This window comes from Hyperoodon ampullatus (genome assembly GCF_949752795.1).
Source record: "Hyperoodon ampullatus genome assembly, chromosome: 2".
NCBI classification, from domain to species: domain Eukaryota; kingdom Metazoa; phylum Chordata; class Mammalia; order Artiodactyla; family Ziphiidae; genus Hyperoodon; species Hyperoodon ampullatus.
In genome coordinates, this window is record NC_136915.1 from 13962482 (window position 1) to 13972456 (window position 9975).

The window sequence follows — 9975 nt, forward strand, 5'->3', positions numbered from 1 at the left end:
GACCCAGAGGTCAGATTTGGGAGGAAGGGAAGGGAAGGGAAGGGAAGGGAAGGGAAGGCTGTCCTGGCAACTCTCAGGTCATATCCTGCTGGGCTCAGTTGCATGAGGTTGACCCAGGAGGAGGCTCCTGCCCAGAGTGAGAGCCTGTCTTTCTTGTAGAGATTTACAGCTTGGGCGGCACTGGGCCCGCCTGACTCATGCTTTATTTAGAATTAGGGATAAGTAACTGCAGGAGGTTGCCCAACCCTGTGGTCTCCTGCCCCTTCCCTGGCAGCCCCGGAGGGCGGGAGTGTCAGGTGGAATTGCTGGGGCTCCAGGGTAGGGTGGCCGGAAAGGAATTCTGGATGACTGGACCGAGTCAATGGAACTGTCATTTCCTGTAGGTCAATGTCATCCACATCTCCTACAGCGGAATGATGGTGAGTGGGAGCCGTGTGCTGGGCGTGTACCAGAGACGCCTTACATGCATCATCTCATTTGCTCTTCATGACAGGCTAACAGGTAGTTGCAATTATTAGCCCCACTATATAGACAAGGAAACTGAGGCACAGAGAAATGAAGGAAACTGCCTGGGTCACAGAGCTATGAAGTGGGGGAGACAGGTCTGAGCCTGGACAGGTGACCTCCATAGCCTGGGTTCTCAACCAGCCACTCCAGTGGTTCTCAAATTAGAATCACCTGGAAGGCTCTTAAAAACTAGCAGGAAAAAAAAGAAAGAAAAGGGAATTCCCTGGCGATCCAGTGGTTCAGGCTCCGTGCTTTCATTGACGAGGGCCTGGAGTTCAGTCCCTATCCGGGGAACTAAGATCCCACAAGCGTGGCCAAAAAACAAAACAAAACAAAACAAAAACCCCACCTCCAAAAAAATGAAACCCTAGCAGTCTTCCTCCCCCTTGGAGATCCTGTCTGGATGTTGGGATGTTGTAAAAAGCTGCCTGGTGGGGCTTCCCTGGTGGCGCAGTGGTTGAGAGTCAGCCTGCTGATGCAAGGACACGGGTTCGTGCCCCGGTCCGGGAGGATTCCACATGCCGTGGAGCGGCTGGGCCCGTGAGCCATGGCCGCTGAGCCTGCACGTCCGGAGCCTGTGCTTTGCAGCGGGAGAGGCCACAACAGTGAGAGAGGCCCGCGTACCGCAAAAAAAAAAAGCTGCCTGGTGATCGTGCCTTATGGCCAGCGTGGAGTATCAGCGACCCCTGCCATATTGTCCTCCTAAGCATCTCTGCCCCTCCCCTGCCCCGGTACCCCTCCCCCAGTCTGGAATCAGCAGTTTCAGGGGGCTGTGGTTCCCCTTTTGTGACAGCCACTCAGGCTGTGGTGGCACCTTCAACAACCAGACAGTTCCTGCTAGTCAAATTTTCTTGCTGGGCCAGAGGTTCTTAAACAGAGTGCACACAAGATTTCCTGGAAGAGTCATTAAAAATACAGATTCCTGGGCCCCCAACCCCTCCAGCCAGGCCTCCTGAGGCCAAATCCCTGGGCCTGGGCAACTGTATATTGTAAAGCTTCCCAGATGGCTCTGATGCGCACCTGGGTTGAAACCCCAACTCTTTCCTATTCATCGTGGCAAAAACTCCTGGATACAAAGTGAACGTTTATCAAGAGGGTGTCTTTGAACACATTCTGGTATATTTCACACCTTGGACTGTTACACTGTCATTTAACAAGGAGTAGGAAGTATCCCAACTGACTTGGGGAAATTTCCACAAAGTATCGAGTAAGAAAGACAAGACACAAAATAGTTTGTGGGGCTTCCCTGGTGGCGCAGTGGTTGAGAGTCCGCCTGCCGATGCAGGGGACACGGGTTCGTGCCCCGGTCCGGGAAGATCCCCCATGCCGCGGAGCGGCTGGGTCCGTGAGCCATGGCCGCTGAGCCTGCGTGTCCGGAGCCTGTGCTCCGCAACGGGAGAGGCCACAACAGTGAGAGGCCCACATTTACCGCATAAAAAAAAAAAAATAGTTTGTGCATTATGATGTCAGCATGGTCACTGTGACCTCAGAGCCATGCCTCCCCCCTGTGTGTATGTGTGTGTATATCGATTGATGATTATATGATCATGGAAAAAAACATGGACCAGTCCACCCTAGATGTTAGCATGGGTGTGGCACAGAGCAGGAAGAAGCCAAGCAGACAGGCAATGGCTTAAAAAAAAAAAAAAAAAAAGCTTAAAAGTAGGGTGTATTTTGGCCACACATGTGATTTACTTATTTTAATTACATTGGTGTGTATATGTATAAAAGCTTTTTATAAAAAAATAAAAATGAGCTGTGTTTTGGGCCAAGACCGTGGCAACCCTTGGAAATCAAAGTCCAGGTCGAAGTCCTGGAGGGAGTATAAAGGACAAGATAGCCCTTGTCACAGTACAGACCACACAGGGAGCCCTCTCCTCCATGGAGCCCGCAGTGACCCAGCACCAAGTGATACTCGGATCAGGAAAGAAATAAATGGGACATGGGGCTGGGAGCCACAGGGGATCTACCTTCAGCAAGAGGTCAGGGAGGCCTTCTGAGGAGGTGGCATCTCAGACTGGGTTGGAAGGCTGGGAAGGAGCCAGGTGGAGAGAGAAGACAGTGCCAAAGCCCTGAGTGGGGACTGGCCTGACATGTTCTAAAACCTGGCCAAAGGCCTCTAGAGGGGAGCGTAGGGAGGAGGAGAGTGACGTGGGTGATGGTAGAAGAGAAGGCAGGTCCCCGTCTCTGGGGTCTGGTAGGCCACAGTGATGAGCTTGGCTGTCACTCCGATGCAGTGGGGACCCCTCTAAACAGGGTGTGATGTGATTTGGTCTACGTTTTTTTAAAGATTGTTCTAGATGTGGAACAGCTTAGCATGAGATTTGAGGGTAAGGAATGGGATGGGAGCAAAGACACAGGTCAGAGGGCTGCAAGTTAGTTCAGCCAGAGAAGTGACCCTGTTCAACTCTCCATTTGTGTGAAAACAGGAAGCAGCAGGCTTGCTGATGGACAGGAGGTGGGAATGGGAGAGGTGGGGTCAGCTGCCAGGTTTCCAGACTTATTACTTATTGATTTTTTATGAAGTAGATCAAGGGTACAAAAAAGTTTTTATGATGTTTCTGAATGATTTAAAGGATAATTAGGAAGTGAAAAGCCTGTGTACTCAGCACTGATTTCCTTAAGAAAGAGAACATTCCAAACCTCTCTGCAGTCCTGTGGGTGAGCCTTCCCACCCCTCTCCTACACCCAGGGGTCTCGCTAATCTGAATTTTGTGTTTATCATGACTTTGCTTCTCTGTATAATTTTACGACCTATCTCAGTATCTCTGAACGACCTACTCTTGCATTTTGCCTGTTTTTAGAATTTATATGCATAGAACAATATTTGTTGTGTTATTCTGTGACTTGCTTTTTTCACTCACCACTGTGTTGGTGAGATTCATTCATGTTGCTGGTCACCGTAATCCATTCCTTTTCACTGCTGTGTAGTATTCCATTTTGTGAATGAGATTTATTTATACCTCTTTCTGTCAAAGTGTCTTGGGTTCTTCCTACACTTGCTATAACAATGTGGCTCTCACCATTCTTGGAGACGTTTCCTGGTGTACACATTCATGAGTCTCTCTAGAATACATTCCTAGAAGGTGTTTAGCTTTATTAACTGGGAGAATGGTGATGCTGTGGAGGAAAAAGGGATAGGAGCAGTTTGGGAGGAAGTAAGCATCCAGGGAGACCAGCTGCTCTAACAAATAGACTATAAAATGTGTAATGGCTCAGACACTGCATGTGTTTATTTCCTGCTCAGGCCAACAGTCTAAGGTGGTTCAGGTCTGAATGGTAAGTCCGCGTGTTGGGGTGGAGTGGGGGACCTCTGCCCCACACCGTCCCTCAGGGACCCAGGCTGCTGGAGGTTCTGTTGGCTTCACTCTGGGCATTGACCTTGAGCCCCCAGAAAAGAGAAGAGAGAGGGTGGAGAAAGCACACCAGTATCTGAACCACCTCAGGCCGGAAGGGCCCCACATCACTTCCGTTTACAGTCCAACAGGGAGAACTCAGTGGCCACGTGTAGATGCAGGGGACTCTGGGAAATGTGGTCTTTGGCTGGGCAGCCACCTCCAGCATTGGGTCCACGTTACAGATGATGGGGAAGGAATTCCTTGTTGACCACTAGCCACCCCGAACCCAGAGGAGAAGGAGACTGGGCCAGGAGAAAAACCTCGTTCATGGCGAGAAGCTTGCCAGGGCTCATCCTTCAGTTTTCGGCTCAAGTCTCATTTTTATTCACTTCGTGTCCTACCCTTAGGGAGGCAGAGCCAGCCCTCTTCTCACAGTGGTGGCCAGACAGCACAGGCCCACCCCTGTAGGTCCCTCTCTGATCCCTCACCCCATCCCAGGCCCATTCATGTTGTGGTTCTGGGTCTCGCTCGCTGAGCAACAGCCACTGTAAGCAGGGTTTCCTGGAGAGAGATTAATGAGTCAAGGGTTTCTGCAAGGGAAGCTGACAAAGGGCCTCAGGAAGGGCCCGGGGACTGATGAAAGCGTGTTGGGAAGTGTCTCTTTCTGTCTTTTCTGCTTCCCTATTTGTGGCCATGGAGCAATTGGTGTGCCAACACAGAAGTAGGTTGAGGTTTATCTGCGAAACTGTCCCTGCCACTGCTCATGCGGAAGAGCTCTGTAGATGGGAAAGAAACAGGAGTGGACTCTCAAACATATTTTCATTTAATCCAGTGGATATTTGTTGAGCACGTACTATGTATCCAGGCAATAAGTGACAGTGACTGTAGCATAGTTCAGAGCCTGGGCTCCGGGGTCAGGCTGCCAGGGTGTGCTTCCTAGCTTTACCACTGCCCGCTGTGTGACCTCGGGCTGATTACTTAACCTCTCTGAACTTTACTTTGCTCATTGGCAGAATGGGGATAGTGACAGTACCCATCTCAGGGCAGTGTTGTGAGCAGTGTGACAGATCCAGGTAGGTGATTGGCATAGGGCCTGGCACTCAGCAAACTGCAGCCAAGTGACAGGGAGAAAGTAACCTGAAGTAACTTACCCGAGTAAGCTAAAAAGACAGGTATGTTTGGCTCCAAAGCCTCGTTTTTTCTGCACTGCCACCTAAGGAGTCTCTTGCCTGCTTTTTTCTTTTTTTTTAATTTTCTTTTTTTATTGGAGTATAGTTGTTTTACAAAGTTCTGTTTTAGTTTCTGCTGTACAACGAAGTGAATCAGCTTTGTGTATACATGTATCCCTTCCCTCTTGGACCTCCCTCCCACTCCCCCACCCATCCCACCCATCTAGGTCATAAAAGAGCACTGAGCTGAGTTCCTTGTGCTATACAACAGATTCCCACTAGCTATCTGTTTTACACATGGTAGTGTATATATATGTCAATCCTAATCTCCCAGTTCATCCTACCCTCTCCTTCCCCCCACCGTGTTCACATGTCCATTCCCTATGTCTGCATCTCTATTCCTGCCCTGAAAATAGGTTCATTTCTACCATTTTTTCTAGATTCCACATATATGCATTAAGATACAATATTTGTTTTTCTCTTTTTGACTTACTTCACTCTGTATGACAGTCTCTAGGTCCATCCACGTCTCTACAAATGATCCAATTTCGTTCCTTTTTATGGTTGAGTAATATTCCATTGTACGTACCACATCTTCTTTATCCATTCATATGTTGATTGATGACATTTGGATTGTTTCCACATCTTGGCTGTTGTAAATAGTGCTGCAATGAAGATTGGGGTACATGTGTCTTTTTGAATTATGGTTTTCTCAGGGTATATGCCCTGTAGTGGATTGCTGGGTCATATGGTAGTTCTATTTTTAGTTTTTTAATAAACATCCATACTATTCTCCATAGTGGCTGTCTAAACTTACATTCCCACCAACAATCTTGCCTGCTTTTTTCTGATGATAAATATTTTTTAAAGATAAGCCGGACAAGGACTTCCCCGGTGGTCCAGTGGTAAAGAATCCGCCTTCCAATGCAGGGGACACGGGTTCGATCCTGGTCAGGAAACTAAGATCCCACACGCCACAGGGCAACTAAGTCCGCGCGTTGCAGCTACTGAGATCGCGCTCCTCAATGAGAGAGCACGCGTGCCGCATACTACAGAGCCCACGTGCTCTGGAGCCTGTGCACCACAACCAGAGAGAGAAAACCCGTGTGCCACAGCTAGAGAGAAGCCCGCACGCTGCAGTGAAAGATCCTGCGTGCCCCAGTGAAGAACCTGAGTGCGGCAACTAAGACCCCATGAAGCCAAAAAAAAAAAAAAAAGAGAAGCCGGACACATAAGAAGTCAGGTGACAGCAAAGCCTTCATTAAGACCACAAGTGTAAGCACTTGCTGCCCACTGGGGGTGGGCAGTGGTGTCTCCCGTTTGCCCACTGCGATGTGCCAGTGGCCACTCCCTTACGATCCGAAGCTGAAACAAACATCGGGCAGGTTTTCATGAGGCTCAGGGTGGGAGAGGGGCTGGACTCTACTCCCCCAAGTCCACCCCATCAGTTCTGGGCACCTGTCCTGGGTCTCCTTGTTGGGTAGCAAGGATTTGGGATGGTTGCTGACAGGATGTCAGGGCACAGGAGTCACCCTTGGAGTTCCTAGAAAGGAACGCATGCTTGGAAAGCCGAGGGTGAGCGTTGTTGGTGTGGGTGCTCATCTGACGTGTGTGTCATGAGCCAGTGCATGCAAACGAAGCGCGATTGATAACTCCCTGCAGCAGAGCTGTCTTTGAAGGGTTTAAGGCCAGCAGTTAAGTTAGTTCCATAGTTTCTTTTTTGAACCTGTCTTGGGTCTTTAAATGAGTCTCAGCATCTTGAGAAACAGCATCTCAGTGTTAATTATATCAGTTGGAACATCTTAATTACCTTAATCGCAGAAATTATAGCTGTCCTGGGCAGTTTCCAGGGCTCGGGCGAGCAGGGAGCTGAGCAGGGCTGGGCAGGGAATCATTCAGAAAGGAGTTTTCATGTGAGTAACATGACCCAAGAGGCTCCTGGACAGCTCAGTCATTATACTTACTTACTTATTATACTTACTTATTATTATTATTATTACTTATTATTCTCTATTTTTAATTTTTTATTTCCTTGACACATTTCTCAAGGGATTCCAGGGCACTTATAATAAGGAAATATTCAACAAGCAGGTGACTAAAAAGTAGAGAAACATAAAGACATCAAAGCAGGAAAAATCTTGGACATAAAGGCCGTGGGAAAGGACAAACATATCTATGACCATGAGGATCAAACTAGCACCTGTGGTTAAGCTCAGAGTTAGGATCTGAGCTTCCCAGCAGCCCATGCAAGAAGGGAACCAGAGTTAGGCACCTGATTCTCATTACTAGAAGGAAGGCAACATGCCAAATGATTCCTGCCACACACAGACCTTTGTAAAAGGATGTGGAGGAATCAGTGTCCTCGACGACCTTGTAACAGCAAAAACCTGATGAGAGACTGCCTGGGGCAGGGCCTCTGCTTACTCATCTATAAAGTGTGAGCACTGCTTGCTTTTTGGGTTCTTTGAGGACTAGGCCAGCCCCTGGCAAGAAGTAAGCACCCAACCAAAATTCATTTCTTTACTTTCTATTCCCACTTACTCCCCACAGGATTAGCGCCTTCCTATAGTTATTGGTTCCTTATTATCTAGCTATTTAATCCTCATGTCTACTTTATATGGGCACAATTATCCCTATTATGTGTCCAGCTCAGTGGTAGATTCTGGGGATACAGCAGCGAATGAACAGATGTGGACCCTGCCTTTACGGAGCTCACAGATCAGCAGAGAAGCGAGGCAAACAGACAATGGCAACCTGGCAGGTTAAGTACGATTATAAGGGAATAATAATAATAATCGGCATATAATGATAATAACTATAATGGCTTCCATTTTTTAGCACTTAATCTGAGCTAAGTACTATACATGACAAGAACAGCATGAGAAAGGAAACCTATAGACACAGCAATGAACCCAGAAACAAAAATATTCTAAGTAAAACTGTTAGCAAACTGCATTCAAAAAGGATACAAGGGCTTCCCTGGTGGCGCAGTGGTTGAGAGTCCGCCTGCCGATGCAGGGGACACGGGTTCGTGCCCCGGTCCGGGAGGATCCCACATGCCGCGGAGCGGCTAGGCCCGTGAGCCATGGCCGCTGAGCCTACGCGTCCGGAATCTGTGCTCCACAATGGGAGAGGCCACAACAGTGAGAGGCTCGCGTACCAAAAAAAAAAAAAAAAAAAAAAAGATAAGGAGAAAAAAGGAACAGCTGTCCTAAACTATGTGTCCTGTGATGGTTAATTTTACATGTCAACTTGGCTAGGCCATGACACCCAGATATCTGGTCAAACTTCAGTCCAGATGTTACTGTGCAGGTATTTTTAGATGAGATTAACATTTAAATCAGTGGACTTTCAAGTAAAGCAGATCACCTTCCATAATGTGGGTGGGCCTCATCTAATCAGTTGAAGGCCTTAAGAGAAAAAAGACTGACATCTTCCAAGGAAGGGGGAATTCTTCTAGCGGACTGCCTTCAAACTCAACCCACAGCATCAGCTCTTCCTTGGGGTTCTCTCCTGCCTGCCCTGCGGATTTGAGGCTCCCCAGCCTCCACAATCATGCGAGCTGATTCCTTAAAATCTGTCTCTCTCTCTCATGTGCACACAGTGTATATATATATTTTTTTTTTTGAGAGAGAGAATCTCCTGTTGGTTCTGTTCCTTTGACTTTTGTTTCATGTCCCTTGAAGGCAAGACCCTTCTATCTTCTGTGTCCCTGATAACTGGCACAGCACCAGGCACAGAGGTGTGCTCAGCAGATGTCTGTGAATGAATCTAAGTCAGCAGACCAGTGTGTCTGGGGTCTTTTATTTTCCCTCCTAATTGGCCAGTGAAGTCTTGTGGTTAAGGCTTTGCCACTGCTCGATCTGGGTTTAGGTCCTGATTTCTTTTACCACTAGTGTGTGATCTTGTTCAAGTCCTTCAACCTCTCTGAGCCTCAGTTTATTTGCCTACACAACGAGGGTGATAACCCCTTCCTTCTGGGGTTGATATGAGGATCACGTGAGTTGGTGTGTCAAGGACTTCACCTGGGGCCTGCCTGGAGCTCAGGACCTGCTAGTTGATGCTATTGGCTGGAAGCACAGGACTGGAACATTCTCTGCACAAAGGCAGTTAAGAAGACGTATATTGGGATACCATACTTGAAAGCAGGATATCCCAGAAAAAATTGAGGCTTTTTCCCTGGATTCCTTAAGACTTGGGAAGAGGACCTGGCACATAGTGAATGCCTAGTAATTGCATGAAAGGATGGTGCACAGGTAGTATAATGCACCCACTGGAGGCCCTGCTCAGTGAAAAACAGGACGAGAGCCCTACATGTGAGGGCAGTGGCAGCCCCAGGTCTCATCCTCCTCCATTATGGCTTCTGAGCCCTGGACTTTATAGGACAAAGAGGCATGTTAATGTTATACTCACAGGGCCCTTGAGTGGCAGCTGAAGATGTCTGGGCAGCCCTCCTTAGTGAGAGGGATGCACAGTGAGGTCTGGAGCACCCAGGAAGAAGAGTGCTAGAGAAGGCAGCCACCAAACAGGCATGCGCTACCTAGACCTCGGCAACACCATTCTCCAGCCCTGCCTGTCAGCTTCCTGGCTGGGTGTAAATCCACTGAGCAAACAAATCCTGGAAAAGATCATCACCCAAGCCTGGCTGAGAAGAATGTGAGGTGTCAGTGTTATTTTAAACCAGAGCTTGGTTCAAGTTTTTATGGCAGGGCTTCCCTGGTGGCGCAGTGGTTAGGAGTCTGCCTGCCAATGCAGGGGGACACGGGTTCAGATCCCTGGTCAGGGAAGATCTCACATGCCACAGAGCAACTAAGTCTGTGCTCCACAATTACTGAGCCTGCACTCTAGGACCCTCGTGCCACAACTACTGAGCCCCCGTGCTGCAACTGCTGAAACCTGCGTGCCTAGAGCCCATGCTCCACAAGAGAAGCCACCGCAATGAGAAGCCCACGCACTGCAAT